A 22,381-nucleotide genomic window follows, 5' to 3' on the forward strand; every position below is an offset into this window, starting at 1 on the left:
CAGTCTCTGTTTTAATCTTTGCCTCTCCCTTCCCTGCCAAGGGTATTCTTTTTCCTCATTTAAAGAAGGAGTGAAGCATTCACGTTTTGATCATCCGTCTTGAGTTTCGTTTGTTCTAGGGATCTAGGGTAATTCAAGCATTTGGGCTAATAGCCACTTATCAATGAGTGCATACCATGTATGTCTTTCTGTGATTGGGTTAGCTCACTCAGGATGATATTTTCCAGTTCCAACCATTTGCCTACGAATTTCATAAACTCGTTGTTTTTGATAGCTGAGTAATATTCCATTGTGTAGATGTACCACATTTTCTGTATCCATTCCTCTGTTGAAGGGCATCTGGGTTCTTTCCAGTTTCTGGCTATTATAAATAAGGCTGCGATGAACATAGTGGAGCACGTGTCTCTTTTATATGTTGAGGCATGTTTTGGGTATATGCCCAAGAGAGGTATAGCTGGATCCTCAGGCAGTTCAATGTCCAATTTTCTGAGGAACCTCCAGACTGATTTCCAGAATGGTTTTACCAGTCTGCAATCCCACCAACAATGGAGGAGTGTTCCTCTTTCTCCACATCCTCGCCAGCATCTGCTGTCACCTGAGTTTTTGATCTTAGCCATTCTCACTGGTGTGAGGTGAAATCTCAGGGTTGTTTTGATTTGCATTTCCCTTATGACTAAAGATGTTGAACATTTCTTTAGGTGTTTCTCAGCCATTCGGCATTCCTCAGCTGTGAATTCTTTGTTTAGCTCTGAACCCCATTTTTAATAGGGTTATTTGTTTCCCTGCGGTCTAACTTCTTGAGTTCTTTGTATATTTTGGATAGAAGGCCTCTATCTGTTGTAGGATTGGTAAAGATCTTTTCCCAATCTGTTGGTTGCCGTTTTGTCCTAACCACAGTGTCCTTTGCCTTACAGAAGCTTTGCAGTTTTATGAGATCCCATTTGTCAATTCTTGATCTTAGAGCATAAGCCATTGGTGTTTTGTTCAGGAAATTTTTTCCAGTGCCTATGTGTTCCAGATGCTTCCCTAGTTTTTCTTCTATTAGTTTGAGTGTGTCTGGTTTGATGTGGAGGTCCTTGATCCACTTGGACTTAAGCTTTGTACAGGGTGATAAGCATGGATCGATCTGCATTCTTCTACATGTTGCCCTCCAGTTGAACCAGCACCATTTGCTGAAAATGCTATCTTTTTTCCATTGGATGGTTTTGGCTCCTTTGTCAAAAATCAAGTGACCATAGGTGTGTGGGTTCATTTCTGGGTCTTCAATTCTATTCCATTGGTCTATCTGTCTGTCTCTGTACCAATACCATGCAGTTTTTATCACTATTGCTCTGTAATACTGCTTGAGTTCAGGGATAGTGATTCCCCCTGAAGTCCTTTTATTGTTGAGGATAGCTTTAGCTTTCCTGGGTTTTTTGTTATTCCAGATGAATTTGCAAATTGTTCTGTCTAACTCTTTGAAGAATTGGATTGGTATTTTGATGGGGATTGCATTGAATCTGTAGATTGCTTTTGGTAAAATGGCCATTTTTACTATATTAATCCTGCCAATCCATGAGCATGGGAGATCTTTCCACTATCAAATCTTTTAAGTTAATTTTATACTTATAGTGAAAACAAAGATGAAACTGGAAAGATGTTTAAAAGTTACACATTAACTTCTCCAGTACATGTAGACACAGAAATTTACTTGCAAAGTCAATTCAAGAAAACAAAAGAGATCATTCACTGTGAGTGAGTTTATTCAAGATATTCAGGTATAGTTCTGAATACATAAATAATAAATTTTATAAATTTTATGACTCTAGAAATGCATATGGCATGAGATTGATATTCAAAATATATAGTCATTTCAAATTGCTTACCAAGTTAATTTATTAAACCTGACAATTCACTTATAAATGTTCAGTTAGATATCAAGAATTGTTTGCATTTAGCTTCAGATGTGTATAAATTAGGAATATGCCAGTGTGAGCTTCATATTCATATGGTGTTGCACTATTTACTTTCACTTTCATTTTATGCTAACACATCTCTCATTTTGTGATGGGGAGATGGGCCCGTGAAGTAAGCTGTGCTTGCACTCAATCACTGGGCTTCTTAGTTCCTCTAAATAGCTCTTGTTATTTGTATCACAGTTGGCAGATTGACACAGCAGATGGGGATTGTGTCATCAATCACACTTTTCCCACTAGGATTGGACTGATATGAATCTTAGCTCTTCTGCCTTTCTTTTTGAAGGAAATGAACAGTCTTTGGGAACTAGTAAGATAATTCCAGTATTATGGATAAATATTGAAACTTAATACACCTAATGTAAATATAATGAAGTATCATCTCATATCAAAAGAGAAGTTGTATAATAAGGAATATTTCTAAGATCTACACTTTAAAATGTTAATATAGTATTTTCTCCTGAAATATTTTAATGTGTGTGAGTTTGTGTGGATGTGTGCTAATATTTGTTTGCCTAGAGAGGACAGAGAATAACTCTTGAGAACTCATTCTATCCTGCCTCCTTGTGGAACTCATGGATTTAACTCAAACTGATTGGCCTTTGTACAATGTATTTGACTTGATGGGTCATCTCAAGAGTTCTGAATTATATTAATTGTATTAATATACAATTTATGTGTCATTAATTATAGTTAAATTGTTTGCTATTATTTCCATTTTTTTTTGTTTATTTGAGGCATGGGCACACTGTGTACCACAGGTTCTCTTGAAACTCTTTAGTAAATTAGAGTAACCTCAGAATCTTGAGATTCTCTTGCCTTTGCCTCCAAAAGTGTTGATAGTAAAAGTGTGTACTGACATGCCTGGCTTTTTATTCATTTTCCTGCCTGGAATTTTCCTCTCCTGGTTTGAGACAATGTCTCACAATGTAGACTTCATTGTCAACTATCAGCCTAAAAGTCATTTTTGTTGTTCCAAATAATACATTTATTAAACAGTAATTCATGATCTCTTTCGCTGCTCAGTTTCTGGTCATTGCCAGAGATTATCTCTATGAATGTGACTATATAACATTTCTAAAGTAAACAGGAGTCTATGACAATTTTCCTTTAATAATTGTTTTACTTGATTAACAACAATGTCTTCAAAGTTCATCACTGTATTACTGAGGCCTATTTTTTGAGTAATATTTTATTCTACACACACACACACACACACACACACACACACACACACACACACACACACACACATATATATATATATATATATATATATATATATATATATATATATATATATTGAATTCACTTTCCAACCAATGGGTCTGTGAAATGATTTAATTTTCTGTCCATTGGCTTATTTGTTTATTTTGGGAAAGGATGTCACTCCTATATCTTCTGTGCCTTCTATAGTTATCCTCCTGTTTAAAATTTCTGAGTGTTGAGATTACCCACTACATATAGTTACTTATTTTAAATAATATTTTTATGAAAATATTTTAGGCTAATTTGCAAGGAGCCAAGGATTGTCTAAAAAAGTTGGCAAGAAGACAGGGCTAGTCTTGAAATTCTGACCCTTTTGCCTTTGCCACTAGAATGCTGAGATTATATGCATGTGCCACCATTTATAGACATTATGTTTTGATAGATCTGCTTTTTATGGAAAGTTCATTTTTGTTGTCTAAGTCTAATGAGTATTTCATGCATTAACTTCATTTTGAATTATAACTATACTTAATGCCAGCTCAAACAGATGAAACAAGAGGCCCCACATTTGTTTGAAACCAGGGTACGTATTGGTTGCCATATCCAGTTAGTACAATCTGCATAAGACACAAGTATAAAAAGTCCTTCTTATAGAACAAATTCAGCAATAGTTGAAAACCCTTATGTGAGCAATTGAGGAGAAATGGAACTCATCTAAAGAAGAATGAAAATAAGACATTTAATATTCTCTACTACATACATTTTCCTTTTTATTAATCATTCTATTCGTTTACATCTCAAATGATGTCCCACTTTCTGGTTACCCCTCCGCCAACCCCCCATGCCACATCTGCCCTCCCCCTCCTCTTTGCCTCTATTAGGGTGCTCCCCCATACACCTACACTCTCATGCCCCATGACTCAGGCCTCTTTGGGATGAAGGGCTTCCCCTCCCATTGCTGTCAGGCAAGGCCATTCTCTGCTACATATGTATATATTTTCAAAGGATGCTAGTTTGAATCCTAAAGAAATTATTTCTCCTCAAACAATTTAAAAGATGCAATTATTTTTACACATGTGTCTAATGGATTTTTATGTATGTGTGCATTTTATGTATGTATGTATGTATGTATGTATGTATGTATGTATGTACATATGTGTTCCAGGTGTATGCCTAGTGGCAGCATGGCAGCATAGGTCAGAAGATATCAGAACCATTATAACTAAAGTTACATGTAGCTGTGAGATAAAGAACTATCATAAATTTTGGGAATTGAACCTGGGTTGACCTGTTGAGCCATTTCTCTGGCTAATGTGTGTGTGTGTGTGTGTGTGTGTGTGTGTGTGTGTGTGTGTGTGTGTGTGTGTGTATGATATATATATATATATGTATATATATATATATATATTCATTCATTCATTCAGTTGTGATACAGAGTAGGGTACAAATTATAATAATTTTCATGTTAGTACAAAAAGGTATAGAAGGAATTTTAATTCATTAGAAGTTTGTTGATTTGAGTGGGGAAAGTAGGAAAACAACCACAGTTTCTGGTGTCTCCTCAGTAAACTTTCACTCCACATACACATTTTGCCCCCTTTCTCTCTTCCTCCTTTTTGCTAACTTCAGAGTCATCAAGTTGTAATTTAACTCATGATCACCAGCAAAACGTATATTTGTGATACTACAATACAGCTGATATGGAAAAATGGAGTATAATTTCTATGTAGTATCCTTAAAGAGAAGGGAATTATCCTAAATACTGTTGCTTTGTTCCACAGGGGCGACTGCAGACAGGAAGAAAGTAGCTGAATCAGAAATCATAAACCATGGTAATTGAGCTGAATTAAATGATACAATTGTATGACAGTAATATCATCATAAAAACTAAATAACCAAATTGTACAGTATATAATTTATTTAAAATTACACCTCATTATAACTTGTACATATTTTGCTTTCTGTTGAAGTGTCTGAACTTGAGTCTCAAATAATATATAGTGATATGTACATTTGAATCTTGCTTTCTAAGCACTTATTATATCTGCAGACTTATTACTTAATTTCCTTAAAACCTGGAATTACTTTCTGTGAATATGCAGGTGGATGGTTTATCACAAGAATGATTAGATTATTCAAATACAAGGAAATTATTTACGGCACCTAAATGAAGAAATGTACCTTTGCATCTTTACCTGTTACCAACTACTCAAAACCCAGAGTTAGGACTTGATTTTGTAGTTATTTCAAAGTGAATATCCAGTTCTGGAAGCTAACCTCAAGCCATATCTTCTCAAGGCAGCGACTTCAGATGCTTTAAATTCTGAGATACTACTCTTCTTGTTTGTTTTCCACTGTCCTTAGCCTCTCACATTTGCATATTATGAATATCAAATTTTATTTTTCTGTCCCACTTACTAGGTCTGAGACCCATTCATATGACATATGTCCTAACCTTAGTACACAAAATTATAAATCACACACATATGCATGTGCAAATACATATATATATTTGTAAGTACAATGAATGTATATATTTATACATATATATCCTATGTCTGTTTATACAGATACATAGCCATAAATAGATATAAAAATGGATTATATTAACCACCAATTTAAATTTCCAAAAAAGCTGCAATGAATTATAATCTAATTCTATAGCTTAATGTGAAGTAATCTCTACAGAAAATGTATCAATGAACAGCAAGCTTTTGGTTTTAGAGGATATCATGCAATATTTCACCAGAAAAACTTTTTAAACGTCGTATAAATTAGTAATTTTCAACTTGATAGAGTTCTTTACATTTTAAGTGATAACTAACTTGTGTAAATCAGTAATCAAAACTAAGTTCAATGTGGATAGAATTAAAACTCCTACTGTTAAAATGGCACATTTTATCTAAACCTGAAATAATAATACATGTACATATATGTCATCTCCAATTTTTTTGGGAAAAGAGTTTTATAAAATGCTTTCAATTGATTTTAGCTATTAATGCAGGCATCTATTCATTCTCTGAACAGAAGGCTGTAATGACAGATATAGAGTATAATCAAGGAAATTTAATTTATTTCTACAAATCAATTATAAGAAAGAAATCTGTGACTGTGATACACTGCTATTTTTGTACTTGTTTTATTTTCAGTAACAATGCCACCTGCTGTATTAAATAGCACTGTTGGAATAATGTACTGTATGCTCCACTAATATCTCTTCAGAAGAACAGAGCTTCTAAAATAAAAATCACTCTTGCAACCAATAAAATCTAGATAGTACTCAGGCAAGAGCAATAAGTGATATTGAAAGGTTCTGTGTACTTCAGTCCTGGTATACAGAATCTATTGAGACCATTTGTTCTATCCTTTTAAATCCCTCCAATAGAAAGGTTAATAAGAAAATAGGAAATTAAATGACAATATCAAGAGAAATTACCCTGTGTCAGGGTAACGCACCTCCAAAGTAATAGAGAAAATTTCAAAGCTATATCACCTACTCTATATCACTGGAGAATTCTGATTCAAGAAGCAAAGATAGCAACCAGGAGTGACCTTATTATCAGCAACAATACTGATGAACTTATTGAGTCTATTCAGTAGTTAGACTTAGACGGTTCTATTTTCAGACTTCCGAATATAAGATTCAAAGTAATGAGAGAGAGATACAAGTGCAATATTTATGGGGACATACAGATGTAGAAAGATATATGGAGGGAGAGACACATAGAGGTGTATATACAGATATACATAAAAAAACATAAGTACAAGCACATACATATATGCAGATGTAAAGGGAAAAAGTGATACTAAAAATATACACACTCAAATATAAATATCAAAATACTACATTTTTAAATTTGAATAGAGAAGTGGATATCTGTACAGAGATATAAGGAGAAAATATATATCTTTAAGGAAAATTGAAAGACATAAAGTAATTTCCTTTTGCAAATCCCCACAGGGGAGAAATCACCTTAAATGTCTGTTTATATCATCTACGAGACAAACATTTCAGAGTTCATTGGCGAACATATACAGTATCCCAAAAACTCTGAAAAGAATATATATGGATAAAAATTATAACAATATGTAAGAATGAGCAGGGATATAAAGCAAACACAAGATCCTTCAATAGCAATAGCAATTTTCTGTCACTTAGCAATAAATGAGATCATAATCCTCAAAATTTTCTTAACAGAAAATCACATAAGTTCATTATAAATTGATAAAACCAAAACTTTAGAAAACTTAATTATATGACCATTAGGCTCTTTTTTAGCAAAGTATTACAGATGTTAATGATCCTTTTTAAAGGAATTTATTAAAAAGTTATTTTCAAATTAAATTTTTTTCAGGGTTGTAAGAATAAGACCTTTTCAAAAAACGAAGCAATCTTTTTCAACTTCATATCCCTACAGAAAATATCATAGTGAAAATAGCTCACTCCTCAAAACCCCGGCCACTGACCATAGAATAATTTATTTACTAGTTATGAAAAATGGGGCCAATAGCCAAATATACTTATATGTATATTGTCATATTTGTCTGTTTTTCCTGCAAGTTGCCTCACTGAAATGTAAAGAAGCAAGTGATTGAGAATTTATCTCCCATTACTAACCTACACTGCAAATAGCTTCAATACCTTTAATCTTTAATTTTCATTATTATTATTAATGGTAGTAGCAGTAGTGTTTGTGTGTGTGTGTGTTTGTGTGTGTGTGTGTGTGTGTGTGTGAATACTCATTTTCTATTGCTGCAGAACAACTAGCATTTGAATGGTTATGATTATTGCATTTAGTGAGCAAAATGGGACAGCATTTGATGGCGTGATTTGGGGGCAACACTATCATTGTAAGAACTTTTCATCACAGAGGGGATAAGGGAAATTTTTCTGTATTCAAACATGAGTGATCATGGGTGGGGAATGTAGATTCATGTTTCCCCAAGGTCCATGTTTCAAGGTAAAAGATTCAGAGATTTCATTTAATACTAACACAACAGCAAAATTATTAATGAAGATTCTGGCACCTGGTAATGTGGCTCGACAGATAATACCAATTACCACCAAACCCAGTGAATTCCGTTCAATTCCTATAATTAACACAGTTAACAGCTCCTGCTATATGACCCTGCCTTGAATCCCCTAATGATGGACTATGACCTGAAAGTGGTAAACAGAAATAATCCCTTTCCACTCCTTTACCTTTGGCCATGGTGTTTTAGCACAACAATAGAAAGCAAACTACAATACATTCTAAAGGATTTTATGTAATGGTGACAATAATATTTAGTGACATACCAAGGATGACAATGGTCATTCAGGAGTCTACAATGGACCAAGATAATTTGTATTTAGGCTCAGAACTTACAACATTCCAATCTCTCCACAGTCATGGACATTTTAGTAAGCTCTTGTAAAAAGTTCAACAGAAGAGAACTGGGAACATTTGTTCACACCTTTCAGAATCTTTGCTTGAGCTTAATAACCTTGCATGAGTAGTGTAAGGATCTGAAAACTGAAGAAACAAAGAGCATTTATTGTGCAGAGGGGATCAACCATTTTCTAAACTGGCTACCCCAGAAAAAAAGATATGGCACACCTTCTTATAGGGAACCACTTGGGAACTCACTAGAAGGATTGGTGGTTGCTAGGTGGGTCACAGGTGGTCATAGTTCCGCATTCTTATTTCATGAATGTTCAACAATGTGATGAAATAGGGCTGCTCAGCGCATATGGACATTCTGAGATATATCCCCATTTTTGTGGTTATCTGCAGGCTTTTTTTTTTCCATGTTTATTAGCTTGAGTATTTCTTATTTACATTTCAATTGTTATTCCCCTTCCTGGTTTCTGGGCCAACATCCCCCTAACTCCTCCCCCTCACCTTCTCTATGGGTGTTCCCCTCCCAATCCTCCCCCCATTACCGCCCTCCCCCCAACAATCATGTTCATTGGGGGTCCAGCCTTGGCAGGACCAAGGGCTTCCCCTTCCACTGTTGCCCTTACTAGGATATTCATTGCTACCTATGCTGTTGAGCCGGGGTCAGTCCATGTATAGTTTTTGGGTAGTGGCCTTAGTCCCTGGAAGTTCTGGTTGGTTGGCATTGTTGTTCATATGGGGTCTCAAGAAGGAGGGGGTTTAATGATCTTATTCTGGATTTTATGACCTGTTCCTAGAGCTGGTGTCTTATGACTGAGTTTCTGGGACTCATGGTTTACTCCTGAAGCTGGTGCCTTATAGCATTTTAGAAATCAGGCCTACTCCTTAAAATGGAGACAAATGGGGTTTATAGTACTTTCATTAGGAAGGATAGAAATAGCCCCTGAGCTTTTGGAACCTGGTTTTGTTTGAGCCTTCTTCACTTCATTCCCTTTTGTCATATGTCATTGACTGTGTGTGTGTGTGTGTGTGTGTGTGTGTGTGTGTGTGTGTGTGTGTGTGTGTGTACAAATGATTGGAAAACATAAAGACAACACATATATATATATATGTATATATACATATATATTTGGGGGTTTAGCAAACTTTTACTTTCTTGTGAGTCATCTGGAGTCCCCTTTGAATTAAAATTTGAAATTTGACATAGAAACTCACATTCTTTGTTCTTTATTTGTGCTCTTGAGGCCAATTTGTGGAGGCATTATGAGGCACAGAGATGCAGGTATATCTGGAAATCTCTATCATGGTTTGTGTGAGAATAGAAAGTGCACTTTTCTTTCCCCTGTTCCCTGAAGAAATTTCACTTATGACTTAGAAAAGGCCCCTTTTATTCTTATTGCTTCTGTAGTTGAAAGGGCACTCTGATTTCATGAAACCATGTTTTTATAAAATGACATATTTGAGTATCTGTGGTCACTTTTAGTTGTTTTGCAGCCATATTTTGGCTTGCTCATCCTTTTATTTTGTATGTACAAAACAGATACACACATAAACACACCCCCCCACACAGAGAGAGAGAGAGAGAGAGAGATGAAAAAAGTTCCTGGATACAGAGCTGTTTCCTTCACTGGATCTTTGACAAGAATCATTAATTGATTAGAGCTTTTTTGTGTGTGCAATGCCAGAAACATAGAGGAACCTGTTTGCTTCTTTCCATAATATCAGAATTTACTGACTAACCAATTTAAAATTTAAAATGTATGGCAGTTTCAAAGGCAACAATCTGCCTGATAATTTTGCTTTTACTAGTAAGCTAGTCAAGGCAAATAACTGCTATCTTAATTACTAATATTAACGTTCACATGGTGCATCAAATAGCAAAGTGTCTTTCTACATAAATGTATGTAGATTACAGAAATGGAAGTTAAGGGAGAAAGAGAAGGCAGCAAGGTTAGAGATGCTTCAGAAATTGTCTTACTGAAATGTAAGTGGAATATGCATTGATAAGATAGAGGACCCAAATCCAAAGGTGCTCATAAAAGACTGTTGTTGTGGAGTCAGATCACTGTGCAGTGGGGAACTGAGAAAGAAAATGCGGAGAAGAGTCCTGATGTGAGGTGAAAGGGTCAGATCATGTCATATCAAAGAAAAGGGTGGACATTTAGATTGTATGTCCAGATGGGAAACTAGGATACAGAAAGATGGCAGTTGAGATAATGATATCATTAATAGAGACCAAACCATGCTGAAAACTCCAGAGAGAGAGAGTCGAACTCTCCTTGACTGTTGGTCCTTGATAGAAATAAGGACTGTCAGATGAAAGGTGATAATTGCTGTCTTACTGATAAATGTCTGACCCATTGTAAGTAGTAAGGGTATACACTTTCCTTGATCAAGTGTGTACAGTAAGTTCTGGCACATGATTTTTCTAATGTGATTTTAATGTCCATGTATGGAAATGTCAATAGATAATATCTAAAGCCTACAGAAGAGAAACTCCAAATATATGGTAACCCACTTGTTACCTTGTTTCTAACAATGTACCTAAAACATGAAAAAACCAATGGAACATAAAATTTAAGGTAAGTCAATTCTGTGTTCCTAGACAATGCTGACTTTTTTCTTTTTTATTGCATATCATATTTATTTGCATTTCAAATGTAATCCCCTTTCCCTTTTTTCCCTTCCGGAAACCCCCTATCTCATCCTCCATCACCCTGTTTTCCTATGAAGGTGCTCCCCCATCCACCCACCCATCCACTGCCTCCTGCCTCTCTCCCCTGCAATTCCCTACACTGGGTCTTCGAGCCTTCACAAGAACAAGGGTGTCTCCTCCCATTGATGCCTACAATGCCATCCTCTTCTACATGTGCAGCTGGAGCCATGGGTTATTCCATGTGTACTCTTTGGTTGGTGGTTTAATCCCTAGAAGATCTGGAGGTATAGTTAGTTGATATTGTTGTTTGTCCTATAGGGTTGCAAACCCCTTCAGCTCTTTCATTCATTTCTCTAACTCCCCCATTGGCGACCCTGTTCTCAGTCCAAAGGTTGACTGCTAGCATCCATCTCTGTATTTGTCAAGCTCTAGCAGAGCCTCACAAGAGACAGCTATATCAGGCTGTCAGCATGTACTTCTTGGCACCAGCAAGTGTCTGATTTTGGTATTTGTATATGTGATGGATCCCTAAGAGAGGCAGGCCCTGGATGGCCTTTCCTACAATCCTTGCTCTACATTGTGTCTCCATATTTCCTCCTGTGAGTGTTTTCTTCCCCCTTATAGGAAGGACTAAAACATGCAAGCTTTGGTCTTCTTCTTCTTGAGCTTCATGTGGTTTGTGAATTGTATCTTGAGTAGTCCAACCTTTTTGGCTATACACACTTATCGTAGAATGAGTACTTATGATATTTGTTCTTTTATGATTGTGTTACCTCATTCAGGATGATATTTTGTATAAATATACCATATTTTATTTCTCTCTTCCTCTCTTTCTTTCTTTTTTTGGGGGGGCTATTTCAAAAAGTTTTATTTTTCCTTGCTCCCAGACTTTGGAGAGGCTCCAGGGCAGCTACAAAGCTCTGTAGTGGCTTCAGAGGTTCATTCAGGTGGAGGTGCTGAGGCAGCTGGTACGGAGCAGAGCAGGGAGCCCCTTGGAAGGCCCAGAGGCCTAGTCCTGCTTGAGAGTGAGGCGCCCAAAGAGATACTCGCCCAGAGATGCCTGGGCCATGCCAGTCTGCACTGGTTGTAGCCCTGCCTCCGTATGGAGGTTGGTCAGGTGGTGGCCCATCTTCTTGATGAGCTTCAACTCCTTATCCAGGAAGTGGCTTTCTAAGAAGTCACAGAGGTGTGGGTCTGTGAAGGCAGAACACAAGGCATGCAGATACAAGAGGGCCTAGTTCACGTCCTTCTCCAGGGCCAAGGCAGCTTCCATGACCTCCAGGGTTTTACCCCACTCACCTTGAGATGGCTTCTGTACATCCTGGAAGAGTGCAGGGCTCCCACGATTGTTCTGCAGCTTGTGGGGAGGCTGGGTGCCCTCATACTTCTCCTCGGCCAATTTGCAGAAAAAGTGACTTATGCCCTCCAAAGCCACTTCACTCTGATCAAAAAAGAAGTCCAGAGAGTGATAGGTATAGGGTGGCTGCATCGAGTGACATGTGCCTGCAGATGCAAGTTGACCAGCTGTTTCACAACAGCTTCCACTTCGGTGGATTGATTCTGACGAATCTGAGAGAACAGGGCTGATCCGGATTATGGGGCTAACCATTAAGACAGTGCTGGTTGGTCCGAAGAGCCGAAGGCAGCAAGGAGAGATCCCGGAGGGTGTGACTAGAGAGAATTGTAAGGCACATAGAAGTTAATAAAGTAGGAGTCCCCGGGTCTGTTCCATCCAAACACTGTTGAAGCAAGATACAGATTCCCAGGATCTCGAAAGCACTGCTCCTATACCATATTTTCTTCATCCATTCCTCCGTTGAAGCACCACTGGTTTATTCCCAGTTTCTGGATATTATAAATAAAGCTGCTATGAACAAAGTGGAGCATTTGTCTTGGTTTTATGTTGGAGCATCTTTTGGGTATATGCCCAGGAGAGGTATAAGAGGGTCCTCAGGTAGCGAGTGCAATAACCAGTTTTCTAAGGAAACACCAGACTGATTTCCAGAGTGGTTGTAGCAGTTTGCAGTCCCACCAACAATGGAGGAATGTTCCTCTTTCTCCACATCCTAACCAGTGTTTGCTGTCACCTGAGTTTTTTGTTGTTGTTGTTGTTGTTGTTTTTTTTTTTTTATCAGCTAATTACCTCTTCTGACTGGTGTGAGGTGGAATCTCGGACTTGTTTTGATTTGCATTTCCCTGATGACTAAGGATGTTGAACAATTCTTTAGGTGCTTCTCAGACATTTGATATTCCTTAGCTGAGAAGTCTTCGTTTAGCTCTGTACCCCATTTTAATGGGGGTTATTTCATTCTCTGGAGTCTAACTTATTGAATTCTGTGTATATATTGGATATTAGGATGTATGGGATGTACGATTAGTAAAAATCTTTTCCCAACCTGTTGGTTAATGTTTTGTCCTAATGGCAGAGTTGTTTACCTTGCAGAAGCTTTTCAATTTTATAAGGTTCAATTCATCAATTCTTGATCTTAGAGCATAAGTCACAGGTGTTCTATTCAGGAAATTTTCTCCAGTGACCATGTGTTCAAGGATCTTCCCCATTTTTTTCTGCTATTAGTGTTAGTGTTTCTGGTTTTATGTGGAGGTCCTAAATCCACTTGGACTTGAGCTTTGTATATTGCTATAAGAATGGATCGATTGGCATTTTTCTACATGTTGACCTCCAGTTGAACCAGCACCATTTGTTGAAAATGCTATCATTATTCCACTGGATGATTTCAGCTCCTTTGTCAAAGATCAAATGACCATAGGTGTGTGGGTTCATTTCTTAGTCTTCTATTGTATTCCATTTATCTACCTTCCTGTCTCTGTACCAATACCATACAGTTTTTTTTTCACTGTTGATCTGTAATACAGCTTGAGGTCAGGAGTGGTGATTACCCCAGAACTTCTTTTATTGTTGAGCATAATTTTCACTATCCTAGGTTTTTTGTAATTCCAAATAAATTTGCAAATTTCTCTTTCTAACTCTATGAAAAATTGATTTGGAATTTTGTTGGGATTTTCATTGAATCTGTAGATTGTTTTTGTCAAAATGGCCATTTTTACCATATTAATCATGGCAATCCATGAGCATTGGAGATCATTCCGTCTTCTGTGACCTTCTCCAGTTTTTTTAATTCAGAGACTGGAATTTCTTGTCATAAAGTTCTTTCACTTGCTTGTTTAGAATCACACCAATTTTGGTGCCTGTTGATAGATATTCTAGTTTTCTTGAGTAAAAGTTCTTTTAGTAGGATCTGATATTTTTTCCATCTTTATTTAATTGGGTATTTCTTATTACATTTCATGTTATTCCCTTTCCTGGTTTCCAGGCCAACATCCTACCTTTCCCCTTCTATATGTGTGTTCCCCTCCTGGCCCTCCCCCCAACAATCACGTTCACTGGGGGTCTAGCCTTGGTAGGACCAAGGGCTTCCCCTTCCACTGGTGCCTCAGTAGGCTATTCATTGCTACCTATGCAGTTGAGCCTGGGGTCAGTCAATGTATAATTTTTTGGTAGTGGCCTTAGTCCCTGGAAGCTCTGGTTGGTTGGCATTGTTGTTCATATGGGGTCTCAAGCCCCTTCAAGCTCTTCCAGTCCTTTCTCTGCTTCCTTCAACGGGGGTCCCATTCTCAGTTCAGTGGATTGCTGCTGGCATTTGCCTATGTATTTGCTTTATTCTGGGTGTGTCTCTCAGGAGAGAACTACATCCTGTTCCTGTCGGCCTGCACTTCTTTGCTTCATCCATATTATCTAGTTTGGTGGCTGTACGTGTATGGGCCACATGTGGGGTAGATTCTGAATGTGTGCTCCTTCTGCCTCTTTTCTGAACTTTGCCTCCCTATTCCTTGCCAAGGGTATTCTTGTTCCCCTTTTAAAGAAGGAGTGAAGCATTCACATTTTGATCATCCTTCTTGAGTTTCATGTATTCTGTGCATCTAGGGTAATTCAAACATTTGGGCTAATAGCCACTTATCAATGAGTGCATATCAAGTGTGTTTTTCTGTGATTGGGTTACCTCACACAGGATGATATTTTCCAGTTCCAACCATTTGTCTATGAATTTCATAAAGGCATTGTTTTTGATAGCTGAGTAATATTCCATTGTGTAGATGTACCACATTTTCTGTATCCATTCCTCTGTTGAAGGGCATCTGGGCTCTTTCCAGCTTCTGGCTATTATAACTAAGGCTGGGATGAACATATGTTGGGTCTATACCCAAGAGAGGTATAGCTGGGTCCTCAGGTAGTTCAATGTCCAATTTTCTGAGGAACCTCCAGACTGATTCTGGAAATTAGTCTTCCTTATCTTTTTTGATGACTTTTGGTTGAAAATCGATTTTATTTGACATTAGAATGGCTACTCCAGCTTTCTTCTTCAGACCATTTGGTTGGAAAGTTGTTTTCCAGCCTTTTACTTTGAGGTAGTGTCTGTCTTTGTCTCTGACATGTGTTTCCTGTAGGCAGCAGAATGCTGGGTCCTCATTGCTTATTCAGTTTGTTAATCTGTGTCTTTTTTATTGGGGAGTTGAGTCTACTGATGTTGAGAGATATTAGGAATAGTGATTGTTGTTTCCTGTTATCTTCTTATTTGGAGGTGAGATTATGTTTGCGTGCTTGTGTTTTCTTTGTTTTGTTGCAAAACAATTAGTTTCTTGCTTTTTTCTAGGGTATAGATTGCATCCTTGTGTTGGGCTTTATCATTTGTTATCCTTTGTAGGGATGGATTTGCAGAAATATATTGTGTAAATTTGGTTTTGTCATGGAATATCTTGGTTTCTCCATCTATGTTAGTTGAGAGTTTTACTGAATACAGTAACCTGGGCTGGTATTTGTGTTCTCTTAGGGTCTGTATGACATCTTTCCAGGATCTTCTGGCTTTCATAGTCTCTGGTGAGAAGACTGATGTAATACTAGTTGGTGTGCCTTTATATGTTACTTCACCTTTTTCCCTTAATGATTTTAATATTTTTTCTTTGTTTTGTGCATTTGGTATTTTGACTATTATGTGATGGCAGAGTGTCTTTTCTGGTCCAATCTATTTAGAGTTCTTTAGGCTTCATGTATGTTTATGGGCATCCCTTTCTTTAGGTTAGGAAAGTTTTCTTCTATGATTTTGTTGAAGATATTTACTGGTCCTTTGAGTTGGGAGTCTTCACTCTCTTCTATACTTATTATCCTTAGGGTTGATCTTCTCATTGTGTCCTGAATTTCCTGTATGTTTCGGCCAGTAGCTTTTTCCATTTTCCATTATCTTTGACAGTTGTGTTGATGATTTCTGTGGAATCTTCTGCTCCTGAGATTCTCTCTTCTATCTCTTGCATTCTGTTGGTGATGCTTGTTTCCTCTCTAAGGGCTTCTACTTGTTTAGTTTTGTATTCCTGCATTTCTCTAAGGGATTTCTTTAGTTCTTTCTTAAAGTCCTCCATCATCATTTTCAAATGTGATTTTAAATCTAGATCTTGCTTTTCTTGTGTGTTTGCATATTCAGTGTTAGTTTTGGTGGGAGAATTGGGCTCTGATGATGCCATGTAGTCTTGGTTTCTGTTGCTTGGTTTCCTGCACTTGCCTCTTGCTATCAGGTTGTTTCTGGTGTTACCTTGTTTTGGTATTTCTTACATTGGCTTGATCGTCCTATAGGCCTGTGTGTCAGGAGAGCTGTAGACCTGTTTTCCTCTTTTCTTTCAGCCAGTTATGGGAACAGAGTGTTCTGGTTTCAGGTGTGAAATCATTCCTGTCCACTGGTTTTCAGCTGTCCCTGTGGACAGGAAACAGAAGGGCCTGCCCCTATTTCTGCTGGGTCCCTTTGTGCAGGGGGCCCAGATGGTGCTAGACATTTTCCTTTAGAGTCAAAATGTGGGCAGAGAGTAGTCTCCTCTGTTTTCCCAGGTGTGTCTGCCCCTCTGAAGTTCTAGCCCCCCCTCTCATGGGATTAGTGTGCAGGGAGCTGTTTGACCAGGTCAGTTCAGATCTGCATGCAGTCTGGACTGCCTGGCTCCTGCAGCTTGACTACCCCTATCTTCCTGTGTCCAGAGGCCCTATACAGTTTCCTTTTGGGCCAGGGATGTGGACAAAGATGGGCAGAAGTGGCAGTCTGTCTTGCCCTTTAGTCTCAGGATTGTCCACGTGTCTGGGTGATCAGTTCTCTCTCCCACTGGGATTGGGAGCAGGGAGTTATGGGCCTGGCTTTTTTTTTTTAAATTTCCTCAGTTTCTGTTTTCCTGCCTCCTGTTTCATTTCTGATTTTGTTATTCTGTGTCCTCTGGTTATTCTGGGTAATTGTTTTTCTATTTTGTTTTTCTCAAAGGACAAGCTCTTGGTTTTGTTGATTATTTTTATACTTCCTTTTGTTTCTTCTTGGTTCACTTCAGTCCTGTGTTTCATTATTTCCTGCCATCTACTCCTCTTGGGTGTATTTGCTTCATTTTGTTTCAATGCTTTCCGGTGTGCTTTCAAGCTGCTAGTATATGTTCTCTCTAGTTTCTTTTTGGAGGCACTAAGAGTTATGATTTTTTTCTCTTATCACTGCTTTCATTGTTTCACATAACTTTTGGTATGCTATGCCTTCATTTTTAATAAATTCTCAAAAGTCTTCTTTTTTTTCTTTATTTCTTCCTTGACCAAATTATCATTGAGTAGAACATTATTTAGTGTGTGTGTGTGTGTGTGTGTGTGTGTGTGTGTGTGTGTCCTTTTTGTTGTTTCTGTTGTTATTGAAGACCAGACTTAGTCTGTGGTGATGATCTGATATAATGCATGGGATTATTTCAATCTTCTTGTATTTGGTGAGGCTTGTTTGTGACCAATTATATGGTCAATTCTGGAGAAGGTCCCATAAGTTGTGTAATAGAAGTTATATTCTTTTGTTTTAAATGTTCTATGGATATCGGTTAAATCCATTTGTTTCATAACTTCCTGTATCTCTGTTTATGTTCTGTTTCCATGATCTTTCTATTTTGGTTCTAGAATAAGTTTTCTTTTTTTCACTTTGGGAAAAGAACTCTATTTCTAGAGTCAAGATTTTGGCAATATGTTTGTATACTTATTTTTTGTTTCCTGTCTTTTTCCTTTTCAGAACAGGTAAACAAATTTTCAAATTTTCTTAGTGGACTAGTATTCATCCATTTTCTGGTAAAATACAGACATCAAAAAGAAAAAAAATCTCAGATTGTTTGAGACTGAAAGAATGAAAGCTAATGTTTTAAAGCGAGTTGCTATTCCATTAAACTAAAGTCATGTGAATTGGTAGTATATTTGGGACTATTTCATTTCTCATATGTTATTTTTATACAAAATGTTTTGATGTGCCATCAAGATGTGTCTGCTCTTTAAAAAGACTGGTTTTTAAAAAGGTGTTTTCTCAGTTGAACTGTTTTGAAACAGCAAATCTAAGGTTTTTTTGCAGAAAATATTTAAAGTGTAACAACTTATGTTTATGTGTGTTGTGAATTAGAAAATACAAAATAATTTGATGCGCCTCTCTTGAGTGCTATATTATAATCACAGGTGAAACTTTTTGTGTATTTCCACAAAATGATTCTTAAATTTATAAAGTTAGACTATTTCAATGGTTGCTACTTATGAGATATTCCAGTTGGTAAGCCTGGAGAAAAAATACAAATTCTTTTATACTTTTAGTTACTAAAATTAATTCTCTGAAGCCATGTCAAACAGTAACTTTATCTCTTTATACATGTGTCTATGTAGGTAATAGAGTGACTGGAAATCATTAAATCGTAGCAAAAGTCTACATTATTGATAATTAACCTTCCTAATGCTACCACTCTTTAATAGAGTTCCTTGTTCTGATGAACAGCAACCATAAAATGATTTTTATTTTTACTTTTTTACATTAATTTTTTTACTGTTCTCAATCATAATGTAAATATCTGTAATTTCCAATGGTCTTAGATGACCTCAGTGAAAGGTCCATAGAAAACCCCAGTTTTATTTTCTGCCAGGGATTGGAACAAGACCTAGATTTCAGTAGTTCTCAGACTATCAAAACTTACAGGTTAGTAGTTGGAAATACTTACACCATGATAAACCTGATAACATGTGTTGTAGTAGTATAAACTTCTGTTATAGTGCTTGGCAGGGTGAAGTAGGGGGATAATGAGCTTTAGGCCAATGTAAACTTCACAGTCATTTCAAGGATACCCTATAAGATCCCTTTTCAAAATATCAAAGTGAAATAGAAGCAAACAAAAGCAAATAAATAACCCCATCCAAGCAACAAAACCCAAAACTACAACTGATATGGATGGTGTAAACAACACACATGGAACTTTAACTGCAGAATGAGTATATGTTTTATTTTGACTTTCCATTAATAATTTTAAAAGTACATTTTTATTAATCATTTATTCAATAAGCTGTATTTTATTTCACTAAACATATACTGAGTGTCTCTGTATGTCAAAGCTACTAATCATATTCAATTGATTTAATCTTTATACCACAGTTTGGTAGTTATACTTTCATATCATAAATAAATAGATTCTAGGTGTGACTATTTTAATGTTATTTAGCTAATAAGCAAAAATTGTAATTTGGTGTAGATCTTCATGATGGCTAATCTTTGTTTGCAACTTGACTGCATACAGAATCAACTAAAATAGCCAAAAAGATATTGGATATTCTTGTAAAAACTTTTCTTGATTATAGAATTTGAAGAAGAAAAATAGGACCTCATAAAATTGCAAAGCTTCTGTAAGGCAAAGGAAACTGTCAATAGGACAAAATGGAGACCAACAGATTGGGAAAAGATCTTTACCAATCCTATATCTGATAGAGGGCTAATACCTAATATTTATAAAGAATGTAGGAAGTTAGACTCCAGAGAATCAAATAACACTTTTACAAATGGGGTACAGAGCTAAACAAAGAATTCTCAACTGTGGAATACTGAAGCACCTAAATTAATGTTCAACATCCTTAGTAATCATGGAAATGCAAATAAAAACAACCCTGAGATTCCACCTTATATCAGTCAGAATGAGTAAGATCAAAATCTCAAGTGACAACAGATACTAGTGAGGATGTGGAGAAACAGGAATACTCCTCCATTGCTGGTGGAATTACAAGCTGGTACAAGCACTCTGGAAATCAGTCTGGTAGTTTTTCAGAACATTAGCCATAGTAATACCTGAAGACACAGTATATCACTCTTTGGTATATACCCAAATGATGCTCCAACCTATAACGGGGACATATGCTCCACTATGTTGATAGCAGCTTTATTTATAAAAGCTAGAAGCTGGAAAGAACCCACATGTCCTTCAAAAGTGGAATGGATACAGAAAACGTGGTAGATTCACATGATGGAATACTACTAAGCTATGAAAAACAACGACTTCATGAAATTCTTGGACAAATCGATGGAACTAGAAAATATTATCTCGAGTGAGGTAACCCAGTCACAAAAGAACACCCATGTTATACACTCATTGATATGTCGATATTAGCCCAAAAGCTTGGAATTTCCAAGATACCATTCACAAACAATATGAACCTCAAAAAGAAGGAAGACAAAAATGTGGATGCATCATTCCTTCTTATAAAGAAGAAATGAATACTCAAGGGAGGAAATATAGCGAAAATTAGTAGAGCAGAGATTGAAGGAAAGGCCATCTAGTGACTGTCTCACCTGGAAATTCATCCCATATGCAGCCACTAAACCCAATCACTATTGCTGATGCTACAAAATGCTTGCTGAGAGGAGTCTGATATGGGTGTCTCCTGAGAGGTTCTGCCAGAGACTTATTGATACAGATCACGATGATTGAAGCTAACCATCAGACTGAGTAGGGAACCCCAATGGAGGAGTTAGAAAAAGGGCTGTAGAAGCTGAAGAGGTTTGCAATCCCATAGGAAGAACTACTAGATATCAACTAGATATTCCAGAGCTCCCATGGACTAAACCACCAACCAAAGAATGCACGTGGAGGGACCCATGGCTCCTGCCACATGTGTAGGATAGGATGACATTGTCTGGCATCAATATGAAGAGAAGCCCTTGGTCCTGTGAAGGTTCATTTCCCAACTGTAGGTGAATGCCAGGGTGTTGAACTGGGAGTGGATGAGTGGGAGGGGGAGCATTTTCATAAATGCAGGGGGATGGGGATGGAAAAGGGGGAACCGGGAAAGAGGATAACATTGAAAAAGTAAAAACATAAACTATCCAATAAAGAAAGAAAGAAAAAGGCACCTTAAATCTGGGCCACATCTTCTGGTGTCAGCAAACATACAAGGACATGGGAGAAAAAACATTTACCTTTTTCCTGCTTGCCCTCACATTCACTGGCAGGTTTGTCTATCCTGTTGTTGCATCATTCCTTCACTGACAAAGAACCAACTCTTTCTGATGTTGACTGAAAAACAGCCATTCTCCAGAAATACTTCAGGCCTTCAGTGAAAAATTAGTGCTTTTTACATATCCAGTCCATACTAGAATCTAGGAGCAAGTCCATTCTTGATAGCCGCAAGCTGTCAATTTATCAGTGTACAACACTAGCTAAGAGAACCTTAGTCAGGAGACTCCAAGGTGTGAGAACTTCTGAGTACACACACACACACACACACACACACACACACACACACACACACACACACACACAAATAGGATGGGACCTACTTGAGTCCATATAATCCTGCATTGCATACCAGTATTTTGCTTCGTGTGCAATATGGAACCAAAAGGCATCATTTTCTCAAAGCATTATTGCTTATTTTTGTTTTCCTGTTAATTTTTTGATATTCTCAAAACCTGTTTCAGCTTTCTTTTTGCTCTACTTTCTTTTTTAAAAGTAATTTATTATTATTTTATTAACTAATTCATTTATTTACTTCACATAGGCCACAGTTTACCTTCCCTCCTCTACTCCCCACCACACCCCCATCAATTCCTTCTCCATTTCTCTTCAGAAAAGAGGTGTCCTGTAGATATTGAACATCTCCAGCATATCAAGTTGCACTAAGACTAGTGAACTAATGTGTAGACTAGTACACATCCTCTCCTATTCAGGCTAGAGGAGGCAGCCAAATAGGAGGAAAGGGTCTCAGAGGCAGGCAACAGAGTGGAAGGCAGATACTCCTCCTGCTGTTAGAAACCCCATTTGAAGATCATGCCATACAAGAGGACGTATTTGAAGAGTTCCAGGTCAGTCCTATGCAGCCT

At 37.2% G+C, this 22,381-nt stretch overlaps 1 pseudogene; it reads right to left on the reverse strand.

The window, feature by feature from the left end:
* Window positions 1-12,210: 12,210 nt before the first annotated feature.
* Window positions 12,211-21,910, reverse strand: LOC108349139 (ferritin light chain 1 pseudogene; annotated as a pseudogene).
* Window positions 21,911-22,381: the final 471 nt, after the last annotated feature.

The sequence above is a fragment of the Rattus norvegicus genome, chromosome X (assembly GCF_021556685.1).
Source record: "Rattus norvegicus strain SHRSP/BbbUtx chromosome X, alternate assembly SHRSP_T2T, whole genome shotgun sequence".
Taxonomy (NCBI): Eukaryota; Metazoa; Chordata; class Mammalia; order Rodentia; family Muridae; genus Rattus; species Rattus norvegicus.